The following is a 15,885-nucleotide window of genomic DNA, read 5'->3' as shown; positions in this document are numbered from 1 at the left end:
TTACAATGAACAGTCACAGGATTGCACCAAGATGACCCATTTGGCTAGAAAACCTGATGGTCTGCAGTATGTTTTTATTCTCACTGAAGTTTCTCATGGCCCAGATAGCACATTTCAAGCATGCAAAACACCATCAGCGTGCACTTCCAGCAATCCTTCTTCATCTTTGCTGTTGCTCAGATGCTGTCAGCCTAGCATAAAATGGATAGAGATGAGAAGCCACCGAAGCGCCTGCCCCAGAACCGTACTCTTCCAGCCTCTCACAAGCTCTAATCCCCTTGCTCTCCCAAAAGGGCAAGCAATGCAACACTGCATGGAGATGACTTCTCCACGTCAGACACATTAACAGATATCCCGTAAAAGGCTGCAAAATTGCAGCAACAATTGACTTGGTCATTGATCAACATGTCTGCCAAATAAATGCACACACATATATACATATGCAAAATTCATAAAAATCTTTGTGACACAATAATTCTACACAAAATTAGATGATCTCAATACTGCAACACTTACATGAAGAGAGGTAATTCACTTTCCAAGTGACGTCTAATTTTGGGTTCCTCCTACTTATTTCCCATGACCTATATAGAGCATAAGTGCCTAAGTTTAAGGTTATCAGTATATTTCAGATATGGAGTGCTGCCTCTGACCAGTGAGTTTCCTTTTGAATTTTCCTGATTTAGTCTGGCTGAGTAACAACTTTGTAAAATCACTTAGTATGTGAAGACATTGCCTGCATTTATTTTACTTGTAATATGTCTCAAGACACCTAAATGTCTGCTACAATACAGGCATGCGCTTGTGTTCCACTGCTGCAGGAAGCAAAAGATTTGCCTATTTCTCACCATCCGGGTGCTTCAAATCAGTTGCTACTCATCTGTTGTGTCAACAGGATACTGCACATGCAAGGAAAAAACAGGTCAAAAAGGTAAGAAAATACTTTAAAGAAGAGTTGACTTTCTGCTAGTGCTTAGCAACCATTTTTACAAGATGCACATTGCAAGGAGCATGTCTCAAGTTCTGTCACTGCAAGAACATATTTTAAAGCATTTCAGTCTCGTTCTTTTCCAAAAGTTGCAGCAGTGCACTTGCCAGTAGCTTTCCTCCACAAACAGACATTATACTTTTATCCAGAAGGTTTTCTGAGACATCTGAGAAACTTTTTGTACTACTGGCAGTAAAACTCCTAATCACAGATACATCTGGCTGTTCTGCATTCCCCACTCTCATTTTTGTCCTATTAGGGACAGCCTGAAGATATTTTGCTTGAAAGAATTTCACTTCCAAGGCCTAAATAATTACTACTTAGGCAATAAAAAAAATTGTGAGAGGTGTTATCAGCAGCCAGACTGTAGAAGGCCTGTTCCACTGCCCAGTGAAGCTATGGGAAGGACTTCCGTTACTTTTCAATGCATTTTGGGATCAGTTCCAAAACCAAGACCCAATAATCTTGCCAGAAAATTGAGGTCTTGGTCAAATATAACTCTTTAGTACATGGCTTGCATTTCGATGCCAGAACCATCCTACAGATATTCCTAAAGTAGCCAAACTTTTACAAGCCTGTTTGCTCACAGGAATTCAAGCACAGATATAAACAGCCCAAGTAAAATGGGACTAGAGAATTTATAAAGAACATAAGAAGGTATTCAATTTCTTGTGAATTACAATAGAAATTAGTTAACAAATTCTGCCAGGCACCTTTGAAAATATCAGCTTTTGTGTGTGCATATTTATCTTCTGTGGTTGTGACTAGTTTTAGTACATGTGCACAGTTTAAACCCTATAGATGAGGTCTGGACACTAGTTCCCTTTCCCCCACCATAATCCCACAGTACCGGCTGCATTTGTCCCAGTTTGAATCTGATGGGCATCAGACCATCAGAGGGTCACTGATGGGCATCAGACCTACCTTTTAGGAATCATGTAACAAACTAGCCTCTTGAAAAACTTCTGCTCTATTATGTTCGGGACAGCACTAAGCCCAAGCTGGCAGATGGGAGGCTGAAGTGTGCCAGACACTTTGCAATTGCTCTTGAAATAGGATCAATAGTAGTGCCTCTGTACTTAGTGTGGTCTTTGGTACGAAACGCTGGCGGATGGGGGGGACTGCAGGGTCAGAACCTCTTGCCTCCCCTTTGTCCTTTCCGCAGTCAGCAATGAGTGGAGCTCAGATTTAGTCCTAAACACATCATTCTCTACTTGCTAGAACTTACTTCTTCCCCATATAGCAACAAAATCATATTGGCTTCCTTGGTAAAGATAGCTGGGTAATTAAGTATTTCGAAGAGTCCCTTGTACCTGTCAGCTACTGCTATGTAAAGCAAAGCAACTGCAGCAGTTCTGTGACAATAGCATCATGCTGTCAAATCAGTATTTTGGGTAATTGTCATAGGTTAACTTTTGCCACTTTTGCCGTCAGGTCCTATTCTGTTTAAATCCATGCAGCAGCTTTCAGACAAACCCTTTCTTGTCCTTGCACTACTACAGCTACTGTTGTGGTAGCAGGAGGCATGAGGAAGTTGCACAGCTAAGAGCACTCTGTCCATTACAGACTCTCTTTTAACACCTAGAAATGACATTTTGTTCTCTCCATCACTTCCTAATCCCACTAACTTTTCTGAGTCGAGATGGACTCCACCTGTAGAAGACTCATGTAACAGACATTTACACATAATCTGTCTGGCTATCTTTTGTCAAGTGCAGATATACCATGTCTAATGTAGCAGCGATTACAAAATGTCACACCACAAAAATGCATTTTGAAGGCTTAAGGAGCAACTTACAAGGATAACACTGTCACTGTTCCCATTTGTATGTTCCTTATTATGTACATATGTCCTCGGCTTTTTCCTCACACGGCAGCACACACTTGCAAGACAAGGTTGCTGCTACCAGTGTGATTGGAAAACTGAAGGTGTAAATAGAATGCAGTCATTTCTCATCCTCCAGGTTTCTACCCGGGTTCCCACTTCACGTGTCTTATTCTGTAAAACTGTCAATGCTAGAGAAAAATTGACAGATGGACCGTTCAGTGGAAATTAACAGATGGACCAGAATTTTGTCATAACTAAAGCAATGTTGTGTAAGGATGCTGTACTACAGATGTGTTTTCCATTGCTGGGGGTCCTGCTCAGTTTGCTGCCTCTGCACGTTTCTGGGTAACATGAGGTCTGTGTTATAAAATCAGCAGGACCAGTACTGCTGTTAAAAGACACCAGGTTTTGGAAGTTAAAAGGGGTTCATTAGTTGAATTATGCATATTCACTGTATTTGGAAAAAATAATAAAATTATTTCCCCCAAATAGTCTAATATTTCTCAAATACTTTCCTTCCTGAATACGTTTAGGTAGGAGAGTTCAGTACAGCTCTCAAAAGCAGTGCATGGTAATTCAGTCGTGTGATGTTCTCTGTAATGGCAGCCGTATGACTTGCATCCAGTGCAGTGATCAACAGCCGTACGTCTCCAGTATGCTACAGGACCCTAGAAACGCAGGATGCTTTCCAGACCCTCTTCTTCCAGACCTCAGGGGCAACGAGAAAGCCTTCTGTAGGTAAGTCAGTGACAAAAGGAAGACTAGGGAAAGTGTGGGCCCACTCAGGAAGCAAACAGGAGACCTGGTGTCACCCAGGACATGGGACAAGGCTGAGCTACTCAACGACCTTTTTGCCTCAGCTTTCACCAGCAAGGGCTCTAGCCACACCACCCAAGTCACAGAAGGCTAAAACAGAAGGCGGGGACTGGGAGAGCGAGGAACCGCCCACTGTAGGAGGAGACCAGGTTTAAGAGCAGCTGAGGAACCTGAAGGTGCACAAGTCCATGAGACCTGATGAGATTCATCCACGGGTCCCGAGGGAATTGGCGGATGAAGTTGCTAAGCCACTATCCATCATGTTTGAGAAGTTGTGGCAGTCCGGTGAAGTTCCTACTGACTGGAAAAGGGGAAACATAGCCCCCACTTTCAAAAAGGGAAAAAAGGAAAATCTGGGGAACTAAAGGCCAGTCAGTCTCACCCCTGTGCCAGCATGGCTTCACTAAGTGTAAATTGTGCCTAAAAAATTTGGTGGTCTTCTATGATAGTGTTACAGCATTGGTGGATAAGGGAAGACATAAGAAGGACATGGACCTGGTGGAGTGAGTCCAGAGGAGGGCCACAAACATGACCAGAGGGCTGGAGCACCTCTCCTACGAAGACAGGCTAGGAGAGCTGGGGTTGTTCAGCCTAGAGAAAAGAAGGCTCCGGGGAGACCTTACAGCAGCTTTCCAGTATCTGAAGGGGGCCTACAAAAAAGCTGGCGAGGGACCTTTTAAAAGGGCATGTAGCGATAGGATGGGGGGGTAGCAGTTTTAAACTGGAAGAGGGTAGATTTAATCAAGAAGAAATTCTTTACTCTGAGGGTGGTGAGACAGTGGAAGACATTGCTCAAGTTGTGGAAGTGTCCAAGACGAGGCTGGATGGGGCTTTGAGCAGCCTGGTCTAGTGGGAGGTGTCCCTGTCCATGGCAGGGGGGTTGGAACTAGATGATTGTTAAGGACCCTTCCGACTCTATGATTCTATGATTCTAAATTGCATACAGCAGAAAATCAGCTGTAACTATTTGGAGAAACATACAAAACTACAGACAAGACAGAAAAGAGCCTCTAGCAGCTGAAGGGTCAAGTGATGCAAGATGGACAAAGGATGCAGAACTGTTGGCAAGTCTCACAAGCTGAAATATTGGGCAGTGAAAAGGTCAGGGAGCAAGTCAAAAGCAGCATCTGGAACAGCAAAAAGATATTCCAACTCCCAGATGTCTCTCCCAACCAATGGGTTATGCTGCCTCTGAATATCTGACACTGAAAAACCTCAAACCCTGTTTACAGCTTCATACTTTACATGGAGAAACTGACTGTAAGGACAGCTTAAATTCCCACATGTGAGTAGTGAATACTTCAGCACTTACTGGCTTCACTTACAAAAGAATTGATTAAGAGCTGTGTCCAAGCATGATCTCAACAGATGATCTCTCGAAGTATAAAAATAATCTCTGGCACTACTCTTTGTTCTCAAAGACTGATGGCAAAAGGCATCTGAGTACAGATGTCAGCAGCTCTCTGACAGTGAATCACTGAGAATGGAACGAGGCTGCATGCTCTTTTAGGAAATCCAAAACAACAGGACTTTCCATGTTGACTGATTCACAGCAGTTCAGGCCTTCCACATTCCTTGTAAAATTGACCAAGAGAATTAAGATGTTACAAGTTACATTCACTACGTATGCTGACAGTTGGGAAAAATACATTTTACATGGCAGCAAAACGCTCTTCCCAAACCTGCTGCAGTTCTTCTAAATCAAAGGAGCACTCTGGTTCCGCAAAAAGGGTTTGTGGTTGCTGGAGAGTGGCAGGAAGGAAGAGGAACATTTGCTGCCTGCACTTCAAATTCATCTCTTGCTCAGAGCAAATACAACCCCAGCATAGTCCCAGCTCTGGCAACAAGAGGCTAGTACAGCAAGTACTGGCTGGCGACATCTCTCCTGATACACAGATGTTCAGAGCAGGAGGAACCTTATTTCTGGGTGCCTCCGTAGAAGTCACAGTGGAAAAAAAAGGAAGATTTGACCCACCTCAACCCACCCCATAGTTACCTTTTAAGTCTTATATTAGTTCACATTTGATAAACAGAAGTCTGTGGACTTATTTTTAACGTATTTACTATGAACATCTCATGTGAGATGACTTCCTTCTGCTTTATTAAGTAAAATGTAACGTGTTTCCTTTTCAGTTCAAAGAAGTTCAAGTAACAGCAGTATTTGGTATTCTGCTGAGACATCCTCTGAAGTACACATCTCACGCTTGGAAATGTGTTCCCCAGAAGGACCACGGCATCACTGGAACGCGTGCTTGGGAGCATCCCGCCCCAGTGTCTCAGAGGAACTGGCAGAATTACAGCACCTGCCTGCACTAAAATTCAGAATTACCACGTCCATTTCTCACCCTCTCCGGAGGCACACAGACAGTGCAGCACCTGGGGGCAACTGTAAATGGCATGTATGTTCATGTTACACACGTACCGTACGCATCCCAAAGAGCGTATGGATAGTAAACAGGTAGGCACGTACTGTACGCAGGTAGTGAGCACCCACCCAGCTCCAGGGAGTATCTTGGCACCGTCCCAACTGAAATAAACACGGGCAAGTCAAAACTAAAGGCTCAGACTTGGCACACTTATGGGTGTATCTGCTTCCATTCCTACTAAACTCAGCACCAGAGCCAAGATTTGTGTCCTCTCTGCGTGCCAACCCCAGCAGGACCTGAACTTAAAATAGACCTACTTTTAAACAGAAATCAGTATAGTTTTAATGCTGTTCAGAAATGTTTTATGTAAATGGTAATTGCCTCTGTACTTAAAAACATTAACCATACTGACATAAATTTCCATGTTAGAATACTGGAGACAATATAGACAAAATTTTTAAAAGCAGATGTGTGTCTTTCCATAGAAAAGGCCAACTCAAAACAAGCACCATTACTTTGTAGTTGACATTTCCATCTTCTGCCCAGGAAAAGCATTAATTTTACTTCTGGAATTAACATTTCACTTTTTTAAAACCAAGTTTGCATCAGAAAAATAGAGTCCACAGTCCTTCCCGTATATTTCAGAAAGAAAGAGTGAGTATGTTATGCTATTTAAATTGTTTTAGTAAAGGAAAAATTATGCTATAATACACCATTAAAGGCATTGTGGCACTGCCCTTTCCAGTAAAGCTCTAAGCGAATACTGTCCCCAAATTCCTAAGCCAGAACCAAGACACTACCCCTTGACTCTGAAATTAATTCATATGGAGGAAGAGCAGAAACTCATGTGGTCCTTATCCTTCAAAACGTCAATCTGTGCATGGATGCTAACACCTACTTTTCCAGCTTTTCCTGAAGGAACAATTAAAGCCAAAGATGCAACTCTCCACTGTACTGTACGCAGTCTTCAGGCCTGTTACTATAACCCACAGTTAAAAGATGAACACACCTTCTTTAAAAACATTCGGTGTTCATGTGTGTCTTACTGGTCATTACATAAAACGCCCTTGAAATCCGTGCAACAGAGTGTAACTGCATGCTGCCACAGTGGGCAGCCTCCCTCCTCACACTTGACTTCTATGTGAATTGAGTGAGAAGCAGAACTAAAGTCAAGAGTACTTCAGCAAGTAGCTGGTTATCTTCAGCGACCTCAAAGCTAGCTAAAACCATGTAAACATCTTTTTCTGGCATTGCTCCACCAAAAAAAAAAAAAAGAAAAAAGAAAAAGAAAAAGTGAAAACCAAGTTAAGTTATTCACCTAGTAAAGGATTCAGAAACAGGAGACATGCACACGTTACTTACCTACACGAAACTTAAGGTAAACATTTCTTGGGTTTTTTTTACTTTAAAAAAAGGACCAGCTAATAGCAAAGCAACATCAGTCACTCTCCAGGTTTTAAGTAGGCTACAAAAAGAGAGATAGTTGCATTAGCTAGGACTAACACTTCAGAGAAACAGCCACAAAAGCAGAAGCGAAACAATCCAAAGATGGCAGGTCCTGAATCTTGCAGTCACTTTGAAGCTGTGCTAAGCATGTGCAGGTCCACATAGTTCAATTTATTCAGCACCTACTTAAAGAGAGGAAAGGTATCCTGAGAATATAAATTCCTCCTCCTATGAATGACAGAGCTCATTAACAGCATAAAATAATGCTAAGAACAAACCAGCAAGATCTACCTTCTCTTATTAACTCCCTTTACAGGAAGGAGAGTCTGTGTTTATGTAAGTCACAATCTGCAGAGCAGAACATCAGCACGCCCAAGGGAAAGCAGGTTATCACCTACGTTCAGAGGTTGTTACTATTTCACATTACTGTAGCCAAAGCAACAGAGAAGCTTCGCCAGCCTCCCCCCCAAAATAGCCCATCTCTCTGTATGGACATCATTGGTCTGCACTGTTGCTTTCTTGAGTATTTTTTTTTTTTTTCTTCTCCCCATTTGAATGGCTGTGATTTCACAAGTCTGGAACTGCTGCCTTGGACAAATACACCTTGAAACATGAACCCCACGAACAGATTTCTCTGGTTTGTGGTGAAAGGGGAAAAAACCCCTCATTGTTGAGGCTTCTCTTTTTACAAAGCTGAACAGGCAGAATTCACTTCAGTGTCACCACTCATCTTAGCTGAGCTCATCCTCTACAGTATGAGGTCTCAAGGAGCGTACATGGACCTGGGTCTGGGTCATCTCTGTAGCATTACCAGAAAGATACAGCACTATATTAAACAAAGCATGTTTCTTCCTCACTAACACAGACCTCCTTTTCCTCACACCTATACTTACAACACTTGGTGCTTAATTCTGAAGTGTTTTCAGCACTAGCTCTGAAAACAATGCTAGCTTATCTCCAAAATACACATTTGCTTCTTGTGACGATATGCTACTCATCACATTTCAGGGTTTTTTTTTTTTTCCATCTTTCAAAAATTTGCTGACTGCAACAAATCAACAGGGAAAGAAACACATTAAGATAACTCTTGAATGATATTAGCTTCTTGGGGAGTTGCTGAAAGCCACCAGTCATCATGCTAACCCATCAAGATGCTTGGAGATCAAGTTACGTAAGTAAGATAAGTTGCGCCCCTAATGTCAAGACAGTCTCTGTAAATTACCTACTAGTTTGCCCAGCTAGCTAGTAACGCTGTGTCATCCCCACCCCCAGCTTTCCTCCAAATTACATCCTCAATCATGACTGAATAAAACTCCCATTTTACAGCACATCATCAGAAGCAATAAATGGCAGGACAGGAGAGAGTAACCACGATCACATGGATATTACAGATACAAGTTAGCAGCAGAAAACAGTCATTGACTTGCTAAGCAAGCATGGCTTCAGGACTAGGATGACCAGGCTGATCTGCTCATTCTACTGTGCTAATGGCTTCAGCAGTGCTGTTGGCTGAGGTCCTTGCCTCTGTGGTAGCACGGGGTTAGCTTGCTCCTGACTAGCAGGAAAGCGCGTTCTTGGTCTCAATGCAGATCGCTCTTCGTTTTGCACCTCAAGTGGAAAAGCAGTTTCACGCAACATGGCAAACAGACGTTCCTCTCCCAGTGACTCTCCTTTTGGCTCTTAAAGCTTCATGCCTTTGCTGACACCAGTCCTTTAAGTATTGTCATCATGCGATGAGAAACCACAACAGTTCTGTGATACATACAATCAGCCAGCCAATTTTAATCAGCAAACAACATAGAATAATAAAGTCAAGAAGGAAATTCAACAGAAAGGCCTTCCTACACGTAGGACACCACTTCCACAATAGAATGAACAGGGCGTTCCCAGCCTAATAAACTCACCGAAAGCTGGGAGGCCCGTAACAATAAAAATCAAGGAAGCTTGATCACAAATCAAATGGTATGAACAAGTATTCATATTTTTAAAGGATAGAAAATAGAATTGCACTGACCTAATTCATACTCCAATCCAGGACTTGAATAGACAAAAAGATGGAGAACAGTAACAGAAATATAATGTAATGTAGCTCCTTGCACTTAAATGTCAGGTATATCTTCTACACACTATTGTCCTCATAAAGAGAGATGTCAGGATTCCCAAGTGCTATTTTACAAGAATTCCTACCCATCTTATTAATCTCTTATTTTTAGTTGAAATGTTTATTTTCCTTCTTGCATTTCATGCAATCTGTACATGGTAGTTACCATATCCAGTTTCAAGTTTTGTTCAAGGACCAGTTCACCCTCATGTTCTTGCAGTTTTTGGTCTTCCAGGAGTTTCAGTAGCCCTGAGTAACGCATATGTAAATATTCTTATCTTTCTCTTCTTTTGGGGGGTTACAGGTTAAGAAAAAAAAAAGGACAAAATTTCCCTCTGTCATGTACAGCAGAAGTTAAAATAGTAATTTCAAAAATATTTATTTTTAGAAAGAAGTAAAGGACACCTTTTTTCCCCTCACTTGTAGCCTTCAGGTTATCTATAACCTGTACCAACATCATCCTGCATTTCAAACAGAAGTTTAAATCAGTGCCTCACAAATGCAGGCAGCTCTCTACTTGAGGATTTATTTTTGCAGAATAAGGCGCATTCTGGAAAGTATGAATTACCCGACTTGACTGCAAAGAGAAATACAGCAATCGGCGCCACAGTTTATCCCACATGCAAGCCAGTGAAGCAGAGCTGGGTAAAAGCTACAACTGCAACTTTTGTTATTTTAGAACTATCAGTTAAGTACAGTGTTTCCTAAGGAATTACACTTACAACCAACCTCCAGAACAGACACTGCAGAAAAGCCAATGTAAGGCAATTAAATTAATGCATTCTTCTAGTAACTTCATACTTGATTTCCCTTTTGTTTGCATCTGCAACTCTAACTACACCCTTTCGTTTTCATCTGCTCTTGATGAGATAATGATTTTAAAGTTAACTCTGTTCTTCCAAGTTGGAAAGTAAAATTTCTAGATATCAACTCCATAGGAAGTAATTTTTTGCTCAAAAGTTGTCTGTTTTATATCAGCTTGATTCATCACTTACCTAAATTTAGGAACAAAGTTTAATTAGAAAAGATACAGGCAGAATACAATTTTTCAACATATCTTCTAAAAGACACAATGGTTCACAAGACAGTATTTCAACCTTAGAAAAAACAGATTAGCCATTGTAAATAATGGATGACATTGCAGCAACGATTGGGTTTTCTAGAAAACAAAAAGAACTCCATACTTTGGGAGTTTGCAGAACAGATGCCCTGATTATTGTCTTGTGACTTGAGTTCTCTTTTTATATTAGTTCTGGAAAAGCTTTTCTAATTCTTCACTTTTTTGTTTTCAATTATTCCCAAGCCCTTTGTCTTTTAGAAGACATAAGACTGCTGGTGCCGCTTCAGAACTGTTAAGCGTAAACAGCAAGATTCATCAAGAGCTAAGTCAAACCATGGCTGACCTGATGACTTCAGCATTGGCTCATTGCAGCCCTCTAGGCTCAGGCTACACCAAAGAGATATGGACCATAACCTATAAATAGATAAAAGCAGCTAGAACTTGGAAATCTTTTTGTTTTACACAAATAGAGGAACAGCTTCAATTTGATGCTTTCACTCACAAAGTACTTGCAGTTATATTTCATCAGGAACAAAAATATGTTTCCGGCATTCCAGCTCTCTGCTAAATTAGTTGCAGATGATGAAGGCTTTCTTCCAAACATATGGAAGACAACGCAGCTAAAATCTCAGCTAGGCCTTGAAAGATCCTATACATAAAGCATTAAGCTTTCTACAACGCACAGGGAATCCAGGCGGTAACTACTATGATTTCATCTCATAGTGTTATTTAGGATGATATTACGAGACAGAAATGTTAAAAGAAAGTAATAAAAGCCTTTTATGTACCCTCAAATAAAGTCAGATGTTCATGTGTCATGTATCTGAACAACCTCTGCTTTCAATGGAAGCCTGATCTCCACTTCAAAGGGAGGAAATTAGACAAAAGGGGAAGGAATGTACACCTCTCCGTACTGGCAGCCCCAGGAAACCCAAGACCAAAGGACTAAATCCATCACTTTCCCAACATGTCCAAGACAGACCAAAGTCTACCAGATACTTAACCAAGAGAGAAACTGAAAGCACAAACGCTTGCAGTCCTCAGTCTCAGCCACCAGTATATAAACCTCGCTGATTTTATTATTTGAATAGTCACAGCATAGAAAGAACATTTCTGTACGTCCATTGCTAATATAACTTCAGGTTATCTCTGTGAAAAGAAGCCATTTGCTCCACCATGTGTAGGTGGCTTTGTTCTTTTAATTGGTGTTGCAGGCAGCAAACACAGGTTTAACCAGGGTATATGTTTAGCTTCCTCAATGTTTAGTTTGTCCTTGAATATTAACATAATGTTGACTGAATCCAAAACATTAAAAGCACACACTTAAATCCCAGCTTCCCAGGTTTTATCCTCATTCTGAAAATATTTCTACACATCAGGAGTTATTTAATGGTGAACAAATTCTGCTTCCAAAGCTCCAGTTTTTGGTGCATAGTTTGATAGGAATTAGTTTCATCTCCAAGCTCTGTAGTAAGTAGTTTTGACACTTGGGAGTAGGATGGAAATTTTTCATGTGATACCTTTCTCTAGTACTTGTTGATTATTCAGAAAAATTGTCTATCCATGCTACAAGTTGATGCTTTAGTCTCTGCACATGATATGTCTGAAGATTCTCCAAAGGAGCAGCTATTTCTGGCTTAAATGCCACAAAAAAAAAAAATTGTGGCTAGCCTGAAAGTTCAACCACTACCACTGCATTTCCAACCACACACACACTTTGGTGTTCAAGGAGTGTCAAATATTTCTTATCAGACATATATATACACACTTCACTGGAACTATTCACATTAGTAAAACACGTAATATGGCTAGCATCACTGACCTAGCCATACAGATATCCTGTTCACATTGGTACAGATTCTGTATAGCTACTGAAGAAGTTGCAGACGTTTATTTCCAAAATGTTTCAGTCCTGGTACTGTTGAAAACTTAATCTGTGCATTGCTAACTTCTCTTCCTTTTCATGCAACTCCAATTGCAAGACAGATCAATTCAGCAAATTCAGCTTCAATAAAACTCACCATTTCCACTTTTTTTTTTTTTTTTTTTTTTTTAGATTTTGCCTATGCAGGGAATGTGGGTTCTTGCAACTATTTCTATTAAGGACGTGTTCAAAAATAAATCTGCTATGAAGAAGGCAAGTACAACCAGGATTGTCTGGCTTCAGAAGAAGAAAACCGCATGAGTTGTACTACAGGTGAAATTTTCACTTATGGTCAAAACGTTATTGCTTTACATCACTGATTCTGGGATACTCTTTTTAAACAGACACATGAACTTTATAACATTCCTTGGTCTATAAAGCAGATGCAAACTACAACTTACAAATGCATTAAAAAGCACTGTTCAGCCCTACAGACTTTGCAATGGATAAAATAAAAAAGGAACAATAAGATCAGGGATGATGGTAGTGTCAGATGGTGCCAGAAACCGTACTTTAAAATGGCACATCTAACAAGTAACATCTTCAGGTTGGGCAGATCAGGATGCATTCAGCAAATAAGTTCGATAATTAATTGGCCCAGTACACAGAGTCACAGAACGGCAGGGGTTGTAAGGGACCTCTAGAGATCATCTAGTTCAAGCCCCCTGCCAAAGCAGGTTCACCTAGACCACGTTGCACAGGATTGTGTCCAGGCAGGTTTTGACTATCTCCAGAGAAGGAGACTCCACAACTGCTCTGGGCAGCCTGTTCCAGTTCTCTGCCACCTTCAAAGTAAAGAAGTTTTTTTCCTTTTGTTCAGACAGAACTTCCTGTGTTCCAGTTTGTGCCCATTGTCTCTTGTCCTGTCGCTGGGCACCACTGAAAATAGCCTGGTCCCATCTTCTTGACACCCGCCCTTTAGATATTTATAAGCACTGATGAGATCCCCTCTCAGTCCTCTCTTCTCCAGGCTAAACAGACCCAGGCCTCTCAGCCTTTCCTCATAAGAGATGCTCCAGTCCCCTGATCATCTTTGTAGCCCTCTGCTGGACTCTCTCCAGTAGTTCCTTGTCTTTCTTCAGCTGAGGAGCCCAGATTAATGTTATTGTTTATGCTGGAAATACAGGTTAGTTAATCTATGACTTGTTTCATTCCTACATTTTAGATAAATTAATTTTCATAAGGAACTGGTATGAATCAAAACAAGGTCAATCATTTCATGATTGGCATTCATTCTCGGTTTGCCCCCCTACCGAATTTATAGGTCAAATGACGAATTACAAACAAGTATTCGTAGCTACCCTAGCTTGCAACCACACAAGCTGCTTTACTGGTTGGCAAGACAGGGAAATACTGGTATCCATTCCTGGCAAAATCTTAGAGAGACAAGTTCTTGAGACACACCACCTCTTTGATCTTGAAATTCCTCTCCCCGCCCCCCCTGCCCAGTAACAAGTTAAGGACCTGGCTAATCTTTCACCAAAACTGAGCAGATGAGATTCTTTTCAGCATCTGGGCATCCAAAGTCCTATACAGCCCATATTTTTCAAAATTATTAATTACTGTGACTGGCTAAGGAATACAGTCAGTTTTAAAGCTCAATGCAAGATATGTAGAGCTAAATCGCCAAGAGAACTACTTCTACTTAATTTTCATCACTATCATCAGATCACTGTAGATTGCACCAAAGTCATCCCTAAGGATGACACCAGCTGAGGTTTTCTTTTGGTAGAATGGGACAAGATCCAGTAAGCAGTTTTACTTTAAAAAAAAAAAATCTCACATGACTTTTACTGCTACTCACTGAGCAAATAATTGAAAAATTTCACTTGCAACAATTCACATCGTTCTTTAAAGCTTGTTGAACAACCTATAAAGCTTTTCATTTTGAATAACTAATATGAATGGGAAAGAGGCCTGGGTTCATTTTCTGGATCAAAAAAACTGCAGGTGGAGAGTGTGTATGTTAAAACCATTGATTTTAAGCCATCTCCTTTCCCCCTGCCCTCTCCTTAAACAGGACTTTTGTAAACTTACCTCAGTCTATTTTCTTCTGCTCAAAATTGGCTTCGTAAATATTTTGAACAAGCAAAATACATTCCCAGGAATTTACTAGGCAATGATTTAGTTACGACTACTTTTATCCAGCTCAGTCACACAGCTTTTCCTGCACAAACACCCGTGTCAGTGATCCAAGCATAACACTGGCACAGCTGTGCAGCTGTGTTGAGGCTTTAACAGCTCTACACCTGGTTCAACAGTTGAGAAATATAAGGGAGGTAGGGCAAAGGCAGTCATGAAAAGCTCCACTTGCCTCTCTCAAATGGCAGCGGAGAAGCTAAAACCAGCCCCCACCTACTGCCCCTCCCCTCTCTAAACAGATCTGTACACTGCAAAGAACAATATAAGAAAATGCTCCTGTTCATACTACACAGTTCATTTGTCACAAGAAGGGTAATGAGCTAAGAATGCGCATTTTCAGCGACAAAAAGAGATGTGTCCACTGTACCAAGAGGGCATTTTGATTTGCTGGTCCTGTAACAAGACTGACACTATCTACCGCAGCCATGGGTACACGGATCTTTGCAGAAAACGGTGCAAGAGAGGTCCACATCAGAGTATTTTGTAAAGGAGTTTTCACTGAAAAACAATGCACAGGAGGAGGAGAAGACATCACACAAAGCAGTACAGCCATAACCTCCCCAACCCTGAAACATTTACCAACTATTTTGTTGGAGTCTGAAAAAGGCATTCAAGAGACGCACCGAACTCTCCCAGCGATATTTGCTCCAGACTGCTAATTCTGCAAGATATAACCAAAGGATGAGGACACAAAGGGAACTGGAAACCACAACCCGAGTGGTAACTTTAGGGCCCGATTATAATCTTTTCAGTCCCAAAGCCATCATAAATAAAGCAAGGATGAGACCATCTCCAAAGAATTCTATTTTTGTCAGGGGGACAACTGAACCTAGCGACCAACATACCCCTGATGCTATACATCCAGGGCCTACAGCTATTGTGCCATCACACAGAAATTACAAGTGACAAAAAAAAAAGAGCGAGTTGTCAGGTGGCAGCTCTTTCACAGTATTACAGAGGCAAGATTTATATAGAATTTAAAATGAACAGCCATATAAATAAAGAAGTAGACATTTATCATGGTGATCACTTTAAGTTGACACCTAATAACAAATCTTTGTATATGATTTACTGCCAAATCCATGTACAAGCTCAAGTATGCATAACAGCTCCTGAGAAGATGAACAGCATCATTTTAGAATTGTTGAAAGTGCAATTATGACCACATTCCTACCAGATGGTACTGAACCTTAGACTTCACATTCTCAAGAAAT

The 15,885-nt window shown here is 41.0% G+C and overlaps 1 protein-coding gene across 2 annotated transcripts in view; it reads right to left on the bottom strand.

Moving 5' to 3' along the window:
* Nucleotides 1–15,885, bottom strand: part of ARHGAP24 (Rho GTPase activating protein 24) — a 225,790-nt gene that overhangs the window by 190,438 nt on the left and 19,467 nt on the right. The gene's annotated exons all lie outside the window — the stretch shown is intronic.

The sequence above is a fragment of the Rissa tridactyla genome, chromosome 5 (genome assembly GCF_028500815.1).
Source record: "Rissa tridactyla isolate bRisTri1 chromosome 5, bRisTri1.patW.cur.20221130, whole genome shotgun sequence".
Classification (NCBI taxonomy): domain Eukaryota; kingdom Metazoa; phylum Chordata; class Aves; order Charadriiformes; family Laridae; genus Rissa; species Rissa tridactyla.
The sequence above is the reverse complement of the archived record's forward strand: the minus strand, read 5'-3'. Positions and strand labels throughout refer to the sequence as shown.